This window comes from Phyllopteryx taeniolatus, chromosome 14, assembly GCF_024500385.1.
Source record: "Phyllopteryx taeniolatus isolate TA_2022b chromosome 14, UOR_Ptae_1.2, whole genome shotgun sequence".
Classification (NCBI taxonomy): Eukaryota; Metazoa; Chordata; class Actinopteri; order Syngnathiformes; family Syngnathidae; genus Phyllopteryx; species Phyllopteryx taeniolatus.
This window is the reverse complement of record NC_084515.1, coordinates 21,399,135-21,411,904: the sequence shown is the minus strand read 5'-3', so window position 1 is coordinate 21,411,904 and position 12,770 is coordinate 21,399,135. Positions and strand designations below refer to the sequence as shown.

The 12,770-nt window shown below is 38.8% G+C and overlaps 1 protein-coding gene across 1 annotated transcript in view; it reads right to left on the bottom strand.

The window, feature by feature from the left end:
• Positions 1 to 12,770, bottom strand: part of brinp2 (bone morphogenetic protein/retinoic acid inducible neural-specific 2) — a 152,545-nt gene that overhangs the window by 111,109 nt on the left and 28,666 nt on the right. The window lies entirely within an intron of this gene.

Genomic DNA, 12,770 nt, shown 5'->3' with positions numbered 1-12,770 from the left:
GGGAACAAAACTGAAGGCCTGTGGCTCGGGGCTGCTCGATTCCCATGTTCCTCCGCGTAACTGACAGCTTGCAGTTTAAACTGTGCTTCGTAAGCGTGTCTCTTCGTAGGTGTCATTTTCGGGGGTCCTTAGCCAAACCGATGTTGTTTTGCACAATGCACATACCGGCGCTTTTTACCTACTGGGGGCGTGCCTTTAGCGTCCTCGTTCACGCGCACTCTTCCCCCTTTACGTCCGCATGCTGTACTCAGTCACGTCCGCCTTTCCTCTATATAAGCAACGTGTTGGCAGGAAATGCTCCCTGTCAGTCAAGCGGAGCGCTCATCACACAACATTTATAGATTTTGGAACTCTGTGCACACATAAGGCGCGCCGCATTATAAGGCGCCCCGTCCATTTTGGAGAAAATGTAAGACTTTTAAGTGCGCCTTATGGTCGTGGAAATACGGTAAGGTGTTGCAGATTGACAACTGCCATTTGACAGTCAACATGGTGACAGTCAACCCCCATCTGCTTCATACTGACATACTTTACAAAATGACAAGATGCCCTAATTTGGTTGATGAAAAATTACATGCAGGATAGAATTTAAAATAATTCATGATAACGAAAAGACAATTGCAATTGAATCTAAGCAAGGTGCTCTATTGTGGTATCTATCATGGCCTCATCGCTATCACACTCACCAAACTGCAGCCAGAGTAGTTTGTGAATACAGTTCTGCTTTGAGTAGCGACGTGACAAGTGGCCGCCATTTTGGAGGAATTTTCTAAATAAACAGCGATTGAGCACTACAAATGCCTCTGAAATCCTCCATAAATAAATTAGTGAACAAAATAACAAAACAAAAAAAAAGTGCATGACCTATTCAACTGCACACACTGCTCTTCCCACAAATAATGTTCTATTTGTGCTATTTAAGTCAAGCTTTTTAGGGCAAGTGACGAAGTTAAAACCGCGTAATTTTGAAGGAGTCAATGATGAGAACACCTTTTGAATTTCTGCCCATGCAAGCTTATTTGTGGAGATTGTTCCTGAAACTTGTCAGCAAGTCAAAGAAGGGCTTTCCTTACTAGCAGACAACTTGTGACACATGCGCGTTCACTAGCACATTCACTTACTATGTCCTGAGGGCGAGGTAAATAAAACAAAACATGGGTTCCCTTAAATTATTGGAGTGATTGATTTCGTTTATTTACGTAAATAACGAAGCACGAAAACCTACTAAAAAAACATACGCGGTCGCGTTTAGCCCCTCCTTGCTGTCCCTGATGAAGTTGCCCATTAACACTATCACAATGAAAAAGGGGGAAAAAAAATAGAGTTGTCTTAAGTACAACTTCCGGCATCTACACCAATCAAGCAGAATTAACTGTGCAGCACCAAACGTCATAGTTGCACAAAATAGTTTTATAGGTAGCTGCATAAGTTTTGTCAAATCCATCCAGTTGTTCCTGTCAAATTGAGCTACTAGTGAAATAACATAATTCTATTACAAAGTTCCCATTACCATGGCAACCAATGCTGACATTTTCAAATTTTATATTTTTATAGTAAATCATGAGTTCATATGTTGATGTCCAAATATGTGTATCTTGGCTTCATAATTTTAATTTTGAGAAAAAAATAGACCATTCCTTGAAAAACTCATTTTAAATTTAAATTTATAAGTTATGACAAAAAAAAAATTCAGCAATTTACACTAATTAAGGCCTTTAAATAAGCCTTTATAAAAGAAAAGTTTTAAATTGAATTCAGCTTGGCCAATTACATTGTGTGAAGATATGTTGAGAAATAATGAAATTATACTTTTACTTTTTTTTTTTTTTTTTTTTTTAACCAGGTTTTCAATAGGCAGTATCACACAAAAGGTTTCCTTCCATTTTGACAGAGTCTCATTTTGGGGAAATCTTGTCACTTTGCAAAGCAACACAATGCACCTGTGACAGCGATATAAATAGCATGAGTAAAAAATGCAAATGAATAATTTGCCACCTATTCAACAACTTCAAATACATTGTTCAAAATTCACTGTCTTGGCCTATCTTGTATTACAATATTATAAAACACCAGTATGGTATCAGGAGACTAAGACTAATACTGTTTCTTTTTCCAACTACAAACTGACTTAAAACATTGTCGTTTGGGTGTTAATTACTGTAATTTGGCATTTTGGAATGAAAGTGTACAGCTTTTTCATAACCTCTTTCATACATTTATAAAAGGGAATTATTTTATTTTTTTTTTCCATTTTCCGCTATACCCATGTATAATGAGGGGGGGAAATGCGCATTATACACGAAAAAATTACGGTAACATGAAAATTGTGTTTGTGGAACGTAAAAAGTGAAACAGGACTGAGGATAGATGCCGATAAAAATGACAGCAGTACTGTCCAGCATTGAGTAGTCTGCAAACAAAATAGTGAAAATGGCTTAGTCTAAATACACGCCAGATGTCACAGTCAACGGCAAAAGCTTTTACTACATTGATCTCATCAAAGTATACAGTCACTACTAACATATTTTCTGACAAGGGGTATTCTAAAGACATGTTTTGCATATCCCTTTAGTGAAGCTTTACAATACTACTGGCCAAGCAGGCACAATACGTTTGACATTTGCTTATGAATGGGGCTCGGCAAAAAGTATAATTACCTTAAATATGTAGTCAACTAACCTAAATAAAAAATAAGCATTTCAGATTAAAATGTAGTTCTTTAATTAAAAAAAAAAACCTTTGTAAATATATAATTATCCAAGCCAGGGTCCTCATAAATGTGAATGCCATCAGATTTCACAGACATCAAAAGATAGCAGTTTTGTTTTGTTTTTTTAAATAAAAAATATTTTTGAACAGCTTTCCACTGAGTTTTTTTTTGTCTTTCAATTTAGGGCACTACATACAGAGAGTTTGTTCAAGCTTGTTTATGCACTGCATTTGTCCTTTTCACTTTTTTGTAAAAATCTAGTGATTTGAGTCCCCTGAGCAGATTCTTTAGAGCAACAGAATTGAGGCTTAAGGATGAGTATAAACTGAGCCCCTTTTCCTCCACAGCTTCATTTAATTGGACTAATCTGCTCTGTCCTGCCCGTGAGCGCAATAAGCCAGTTGTCGGCTCTAAGAGGCCCCTCACTTCAGATAAATGAAAGGAGGAAAAAAAAAAAAAACATCCAACACTGGAGCTGGATTTAGCCCTAAACAAGGAGGACTTGTGAATTCTATTAAGATGTGCAAGAAGACAGTTGCCAAAGTTGCTTAATCACATTTCTGTTTGGCTTAATCTTGGCCTGGCAGATGTGTGCCTATAGGTTAAACAGGATGTGGAAATGATGAGTCGTGCAAGCAAATTCATGCATTAGAACATAAACCTGTGAAGGGAGACAAGAAAATACTTGGGTGTCTTTTTCCTAACAGAATAAAAATAAGCGTTCAGGTGACAAGAAGATGAGCTTATTAGTACACTATATGATCCACTCTTTTTGCCAACTGTCTGGGTGAAATATGAGCACCACTCCAAAGGTTGTGTGGGTGGGTGTTTGATATGGTTGGCCCTAAATTTAGCTGTGGAAACTCACTGTCACCACTGTTATAGTCATCCTGTCTTTGACTTTATCTCCTTTGTTCCTTGGCTTAATTCAGTCTTTATCGTTGGCAACAAAATGAGGTGCATAAATCACACGGCAGACTTTTTAGGGAAAGCAACTTATGCAGCAATGACTTAGCATGATAGACACAGAGGTAAGTTTGAGCGAGAGGCCAGGCACTGGGGAATACAGGTTAAATCAGTCTAAACAATGCAAATGGAACATATAACAGGTTCAAATCTCATTACTCCGACTATAAGTGTTGCAACATGTCAAAGTCACCCTCGCAAAATTGAAATGGGCTTACCATGGTTGAACTTTTTTTTTTTTTTTTTTCTTCTTTTTTCTTTTCTTTCATACTGTCAATTTATTGCAGAAAATGTGAAGTACTAATCCTAAGGAAACAAAAACTCCCAGATCCTAATTTGCATGTGTTAAGCAACGTTCTTAATGAGCGTAATTAGCATTATTAACTTAATTGGCCACATATGTTGCACTCTGGTGATGGCGATGGTCGTGTGAGTGGTTTTATAGGTTTTAGAGGATGCTGATTTCATTTCCGGCATTCTCAGATTTCAAAGCGCTAATTTCATGGGAATTACTTTCAGGCATAATTTTGTGTTACTTTTATGGTAAGCACAATAACAGGGCTCTAGAGTCCGACCAATTTGGTCGCACGTATGCCCTAATTTGGTCGCACATGCGCCCTAATTTGCAATGGTGCACACACACAAAAGAAAAAGAAAATTAAAAATAAAAAGAGGTCACATGGGTGTGTGTGTGTGTGTGTGCGTTTGAAATGCAGGTGCTGGAGTCAGACAGAGCTGCTAGCGTAGTCGAATCTAAGTTTTCCGACAGCTAGCATGTAGCTGTACAATTACAGAAAGCTGAGCGGAAAATTGAATTAGTTTGAAAGCCTAATGCCAAAGCGACGATGTGGGAACATTTTAGATTCAAGACAGATGAACACCAACGAGCCGGTATGTCGAATTTGAATGAAGTTGCAACAAAAAATGACAACACAACATAAACCTCAAAGTGACAACATCCATTTAAAACTCAACCATCCCACCCAATTTCTTCAACTTGGAAACAAAAACAAAAGCTCTATCATTGCGTAAATCTCAAAACTCATAAAACAGTGCACTCTATGGTGCCAAATAGTGAAAATGAATGCAAATAACATTGCTGATGTTATAAATATACAGTTTTGACTTTATAAGCTATTTGTCCTGGCTGAGGTACGCGGTAACGGATTCATTTCCGGTTTAGGGGTGTGTGCTTCCTGTGTAGTTGTTCTATACTTTTCTCAAGAGACACCTTAATTTACCTGCTTTTTTTTTACTGTTCAGGTTACTCTCCGCTGTAACACAGGTACAGAGTTATGTTAAAAGTGTATTGCACACCTAAGCGCTTATTCTGTTCTTTTGCTTCTCAACATTTCCCATTAGCTTCACGATTAGCGTGTTATCTGTTCTTGCTCGGTGTGTCTCGCATGCTTAGCTACTTTAAGTCCACCTTTGGTGATAACGCTACTTGTCACAAGTTTAACTTATCTTGCCGTATCTGGGACAGACAGTGGCAACATGACACGACATGTATTCAGATACCACCATGTCCTGTCTTTTACGATTACTGGGCTTCATCTTATCAAGTCAAACACTGTCGAGGAGGCGTGTCCAGAAAACATGTCACTGAACAGGACAACAACAAAAATTTTACTTAAGAGGAGAAGATCCCACCGCGGAAGGATATTTTTTAGGTATGCCAGTAAGCAAGCACAGTTTGTAGGTGGTGCAGCGTTGGACTTGGAGCAATAGCTTAGTGCGCTGTGTAGCATTCTACCCGTCTTGCGAAAAGCTGAAAAACAAGGGAGGATGAGCCATTTTTATTAACTAGCTTGGAGCTGATTGGTTCGCATGACTTGTGGACGAGTAGCATGCCGCTTCTGATTGGCGAGTTTGCCAATGTTCTATACGTAGTTGACACAGATTCTGGGTCAGTCTGAAAAGAGAGAAATAAAAAAAATAAAAAATAAAAACAACCCGCAGCTTTGGCGATCAAATTATTGCATTATCTGAAATCACAATTTTGATCTTAAAATGATAAATTGTTCAGCCATAGACCTTATCCCAGCTGACTTTGGGCAAGACGCAGACGACACCCTTGACTGGTCAGTCACAGGGCACATAATGGAGACGGGTAACCATTCACACTCGCATTCACACCGTGACTGAGGGGGAATTGAAACACACTGCCTGCATGAAGTCAGGCAAGGAAACCACTCTACCATTAATGAATGATCCAGAGGTAAATACCTAGAGAAGAAAAAGCTGAAATAGTGATCTATTTTCTGGTTATCATCTTTTAATACCAAGCCTAAATATTTTCAGTGTACATAGGCCCTATGTTTACCACGGAGTTCTGTTCCTACAGCAGCAATTTAAACCAAATCTGTACATCAGTTGGAACATGCCATTATCTATCACTAACCTAGACGAACGCAGTAGTTAAGTCATATTTGTGGCAACAACTATTTCTATGAAATACACTTCTAGGCCATCCGTCATAAACCAAGTAATTACCTCACTGTTTCACTGTTCTGGAAAAGAGTTTATATCTAAAAACAATATTTAATCTCATACTGTTTTCATATCTTGTGAGAATGCAGGAATGTGCATAGTTATGCACAGAATGTTCAATAGAGTGATTAGTGCTGTTTTATTGTAACCCAGGGGATAGCAAAACCCAAATCCAACCGCAACTGTTCTGAGACGATCAATTCTCTGCAGCCACCTGTGTTACAAGGCAACCCTGATGTTGCTTATCAGCGAATATTCAAAATGCACCTCTTCCTTGATATAGGATTGGCGAATGCCAGGTGGAGGTTTTGCGTTATGCCTCTGGTAATCTGTAGTACATCACACAATCGGCGAAGCATAACTTCAAGGGTCTAGAAAATAGATAAGCAAGTGACATAAGGAGATAACACTAATCCCAAAGTAGCGCTGGGTGGAAAGAAGTGCCTACTGAGTAATGACAAAGTAATGAAGGGCCTGAGGCCAGAGCAACTACAGTGAATCACAGACAAGTAGATAGAGGGACAGTTTCAAAAAGATATAACATTTAAGGGTGAGGGCAGATAGAGAGCGACAGATAGCAAAATGGATGAAAGAACAAAAAGTAAAAGATAAGACCAGATAATGAATGTGTCATAGAGAAGCAAAAGACAAAGCATAGTTCTCTACAGAGAATGTTGAATCCTTACAGTTACACTGTATATGTTCTTGGGTACCATGACTTAGGAGTTGAATTTGTTTAGCAAATGAGCATGTAACTGAATTTAATTGCATCTCAAATTGTGAGTGAGACGTGGGTTGCTGGCATAGCTGAAGCTGGCGCAATCAAATTTTGGATCGTAACCAAGCAAAATAATCAACTGAGCGACAGCTTGTAACAAGAAAACTTGTAAATTGCTGCACTCATTAGTCAAGGTACCACAGTATTATGTTACAAGTGTTAGCACAATGGACGCTATAACAAAAACGTCTTCCTTTTCTTGTCACGGGTTGCTCAAATGGCAAGGAATTATTATATTTATGTCAAAAGAACTTTAAGGATAATTGCATGAAGGATAATTGTGAGGGAAGTGCCGAGGAAGACCTCAGATTTGACCCTCGTCCCCTGGTTCTGCATCTCGTCCTTGTCAGGACTTCTCTTACCTATAATCATTTCAGCATTACGCTTCATTTTTGCCTCTCAGTTAAAAGGGAAGACTCGAAAGCAGGGATCTTCAATTTCAATTCAGATGGGTCCGGTTTGCAAATGTTTTCCCAGGGCAAAATGTTTTGATTTGCATAGCCAAGCTGTGAAACAAAATAACAATTTTCTTTTCACATTTGTGGTTTTTCCAAATAGGGTGTTTTGGTGCTCATGAAAAAACGAATCTGTCTGTACCATAAATTCATAAAAAATGTAAGCCCACTAAAGGAGAACAATGCATGAACATGTATAAATGTTTTCCCAAAAGCACAGAAATTCACTGTGTTTTTTTAAACGCATATCTAAACCCTTAAAACAGTTCAAATTGAAATTCAAAGATCACCAATAGCTTAAATACCCAGTAAACTGGCACTCACATTTCAGGCCTACATTTCAGTACAAATTGTATTTTGATGCCTGCAACTCAAAAAGAAAGGCTTGGCAAACAATTTGAAGTAAAGCAGCACAGGCATCTCAGGCCTAAATTTCAGGTAACACTGAAAAGGCAAATTAAGCCTCACTTTCAACTAAATAGGAATTGGTGCATTTTGCACATTGCATTCCGCATTTCAAGTTAAAAAAAAAAAAAAAAAAAAAGTCTCAGCGGCTGCATTGACACATTCCTTTATGACCGAAACGTCACTAAATGTTTGCTCACGTTGCCCCAAAATCCACGCTATCTGGAAGGAACATTAATTTGCTTCTTATTGGGCTGTCAGTTGTGTAGCTCTACCATACTGGACTCTCACTTTGCTCATGTTGCGTGTTCTGCCAAGGAGTTCATTTGGTATGTTTGGAAGGATTTGTGTTTTGTTTGGAAGCGTCGCTTAACGATCCCACTTTTTATGAAAGCCACGGTCTTGCAACATATAACACAAAAGTTTTGCACTTCCTTCCAGAAGAATAATAAACTAATGGTTCTCCATGCATTTGTAAAATGTCCATTTTATGAGTCAACAGATTTTTTGTTTCCTATTGAACATTTTCCCACCTTGTCCACACTTATCCCACTGACCCGCTTAGGAAAAATGGTTCCCCACTATTACCAAGGATTAGTACAAGCAGCTACTACTCGGCTCTCAGTGACCAGAATTTGTACTTCCTCCAGGATACTACTGATATCTAGTTTCCATTAAGCTCAACTGAATGGATGCATTTGAACTCACTCTCAGTCCTTCACATGACAAATAAAAAAAGAATCTAAACTCGTGATAGCCTTTGACATCTTGGCTCTTGTGATGACAACCCCCTTTTAAGTGTGGGAAGTGTGGAAAATCTGTTTAATTTCAAATGAGCATTGTATGGAAGAAGAAAAAAATGGAATTGAAGACCAACCTGAAATATTTAACAACAGACAAATGACAGGAGAATAAGCATACATCATGGTTTCTGTTTTTGACCAGAAAATGAGGAAAACAAGGCAAAATACTGTTCATGTTTGACAAGTGCTATCGGTTCTGTTGTTTAAGAACCGAACAAATATTTAATTATTTTTATGAGTGAAAATATTTTTTACTTAATGTGTGTGTGTGCATGTGTGTTTCAATGTCAGTTTAATTTAATCCAACAATCAGATGCTCCCATGGGACTCATGCACGAGGGTAACATAAAAAATGCTCCATCTTAGCAGCCTCTTCCTGCAATTGCAGCCTTGCCAGCTAATGGAGACTGAGAAGTGGGCTAAATCATCCCGTCGTGAGAGAGTTCCTTCAGACCTGCCAAGTGAAGTCAACCCCAGCAACGTATTCTGTGACTCGTTTCTACCACAAGGATTGATATTAAATGCATTGGTGCTGTCGCAGGCGATGATGGACAGGTGGGAAAGTTGAAAGTGACAAGCTCCCGACATAATGCAAAGCTGTCAAAACACACCACTGAGAAACATCCCATGAGGAGCGAGAGGGATTTTGGCAAATAGGTGAGAGGGCTGTGAGAGAGCGGTGAGAATTATGAAGGTGACTGGAAGACATGAGGGACAAGAAAGAAAACAGAAAATCTGAATTCCCAATGATAATGGATACTGAAACAAAATTTTTTTCAGTCTTTCTAGTGCTATAGATTAACCTGTGGATCAGTCACACATGAGAATTAGGCTGAACGCAGTTTCCATTGTTTCACCGTGGTTATAAAGCCAATATCCGTTTTTTTCCGACATAAGTAAAAAATAATAGTCAATCTAACACAGGAATCTCGTTTGATGTGCGTCCCTCATCTGAGACGCACAAAAATGAGCAGGGACTCAAAGCATGGTTAATCCGCATCCACAGCCGCACAGCATTGCTTACCCACATATGTGTGTGTTGCTGAAGTGCTTCAGCGAATTATTGTCCAATAAAAGTACGAGTCTTATCTTGGTGCAAGCCAATCTGAGGCAGAGGAGGGCGGGTTATCGTTACATAAATACAACCCCCAATTCCAATGAAGTTGGGACGTTGTGTTAAACTTAAATAAAAACAGAATACAATGATTTGCAAATCACGTTCAACCTATATTTAATTGAATACACTACAAAGACAAGCTATTGAATGTTCAAACTGATAAACTTTTGATTTTAGCAATTAATCATGAACTTCGAATTTTATGGCTGCAACACGTTCCAAAAAAGCTAGGACAGGGTCATGTTCACCACTGTGTTACATCACCTTTTCTTATAACAACTTTCAATAAACGTTTGGGAACTGAGGACACTAATTGTTGAAGCTTTGTAGGTGGAATTCTTTCCCATTCTTGCTCGATGTTCAGCTTCAACTGTTCAACAGTCCGGGGTCTCCGTTGTCGTATTTTACGCTCCATAATGCGGCACACGTTTTCAATGGGAGACAGGTCTGGACTGCAAGCAGGCCAGTCTAGTACCCGCACTCTTTTACTACGAAGCCACGCTGTTGTAACACGTGCAGAATGTGGTTTGGCATTGTCTTGCTGAAAGAAGCAGGGGCGTCCATGAAAAAGACTCACATAGTCTCAAGTGTAAAATTATCTCTATAACAGATTTTTTTTTATTTTTTTAATTACATTTTCAAAATCAGGTCACACTCCAGTCTTTGACTGGCACTCACAAAGTCTCTATTAAGTCAAAACAAACAAAAAACTTAAAATATGCAGTGCTTTTATTTTGAAAAAAGAGCAACAACATAGGTCTTGAATGTTGCCAATTTGGCAACTATATTGCTATATTTTGCAGTTGTTTTTTTCTACCTCTGATTTTTATTCTGCTAGAGACAATGCCAACAGTGGTCCTCATGTTAGCAACATTCTCATTTGCTGTGCAGGAGAGAAGGGGCATTTGCAAACCCTCTTATCACTGGGGATGTGGCTCTACACTTTTGTTGTAGAGTGCAGGTGCTGTATTTTTTTCCCCAACCGGTACTTAAAAAACAGGGTATAGTGATATTATTTTTTTGCTAGCAAGGTACCACAGTACTTTTTTGGTCAGGATACGCCCTGCAGCACTAGTGGGTATGGTTTTCTTTTAGTGATGAGCAGTGTTGTGTTATAGCTAAACATGCCTTTTTTAATTATGGCCAAAAAGATCAACCTTGGTTTCACTGGACCATAACACATTTTCCCCACATATGTTTGGGAGAGTTCAAGTGTGTGTTTGCAAAATATAGCCAGGCTTGGATTAGTTTTCATGAGTAAAATAAGACTTCTGTTTTGCCACTCTTCCCCATAACCAAGACACATGAAGAAGACGAGAGATTGCCGTGACATGTGCTAAACAGCGAACACTTGTCAGAAATTCTTCCAGCTCCTTTAATGTTGCTGTGGGGATTTTGTCAACCTGCCTTTCCACATTTCTTCTCATCTTTGCATCAATTTTGGACAGACGTCCTCTTCTTGACAAAGTCATTGTTGTTCCATATTTTCTCCATTTGATGATGACTGTCTTCCATGGTATCGTATATCTCATGCCTTGAAATGAAAAACTGTCCTTTTCATTCAAAATAACAAAAACAAACAAATAAAACGTCAGTTCCAATTTGACATAAAATGTTGAAAAAGCTGAGGCTTTAATTTCCTGTTTTTGTTTGTCTTCAAACATTGGGCTCTATTTTCATGACGAGCGCAAATCTAGCGCTACGCTGCAACATTTTTTCATCAATTCTTCTTTTCCTTCTGCAGGGAACCTGGAACATGCCATTTTAGTATAATATAAGCTCCTGCAGTTGGCAAACCACAGTTTGTGCTCTGCTCCAAAAAAACAAGTTAAATCTTGCCCTCTCAGCAGCGAAACCAGTCACAGGCTCTCTGTGTAGCATTGGCATGGCAAGTCCCGGTATACACGTGCTGGCCCTAACCAAACACAAGTGTGGACATTGGTCACATGTTTCTTCTACCACAAAAAAACACACAAAAAAACAAAAACAAAAAACAAAAACAAAAAACCTGAAAAAAAAAAAAGTTTCTCTTAAAATGAATTTAGTGTGACACACAGTTGCCCATCCCTGTATTGGAGCATAATTATTCAAGTGCATCCTTTTTGGGAGCAGAAAAAAAGAGCTGAGCTCTGTTCACAAAAATTGGACTGAAATAAACATTTGGCACAGACGTACAGAGTCATTAATACTGTACCTTAACAGCCAATACTGCCAATCAAGTTTCCAGTTAAGAAAAAGTGATAATTATCATTTATAATAAATATATTTGCAAGTAGATCAAAGTTTTCTGTTTCGCATCAAGATTTGTACTTCGTATCAAAAGCCTGCAGCATTTCTTTAAATCTTGGTTTCTCAACATGTCGAATGGTTGCATCTCTTTCACTATAAAGGGAGTAACGCCAAGTATGGGTGTGTGCCATACACGCTATCATGTTTATATTTGCATTGTTGGCAAAAGACTTCCTTAACTGCAAGCTGACAAGAAACGGCAAATGTCCCACCATGTTTTGTTTCGTTCCTAGCTGAAGAAATTGAGCATAATGGATGTGTTTTCAATGGACTTTGTCGCTTTGAGGTTTGTTGTGTTGCCACTTGCCAGTCCGACTTCATGCAAATTCCACATACGGGCTCCTTGATGTTACCGGGAATGCCATTCGCTGCGTTCACCTGGCTTGAATCCAAAATGTTCCCAGAACGCCACATTATTATATTATTAGATATGGCATTATGCTTTGGAACTCATTCCAATCATGCCGCTCAACTTTCTGTAATTGTACAGCTACCGGCTCACTGTCAGAAAACTTACCTTCGAGTACACATTCTTTTCCCCCACCCCTTTCTGCTTCAATGCTTTCCACAGCCATCTGTCCCTCTTTCTCTCTCTCCCCAGCCTCCACACAGTCAAGAATGTTTACCGACATGAGAGGTGAACAGGTAGCGCAACTGAATGTCGATAACGTACTGTATGTAAAAAAACGCGCATGGAAATGACAATTTCTGAAGTCAGGAAAAACTATGGTGTCCAGTTTATTTATCGATTGAT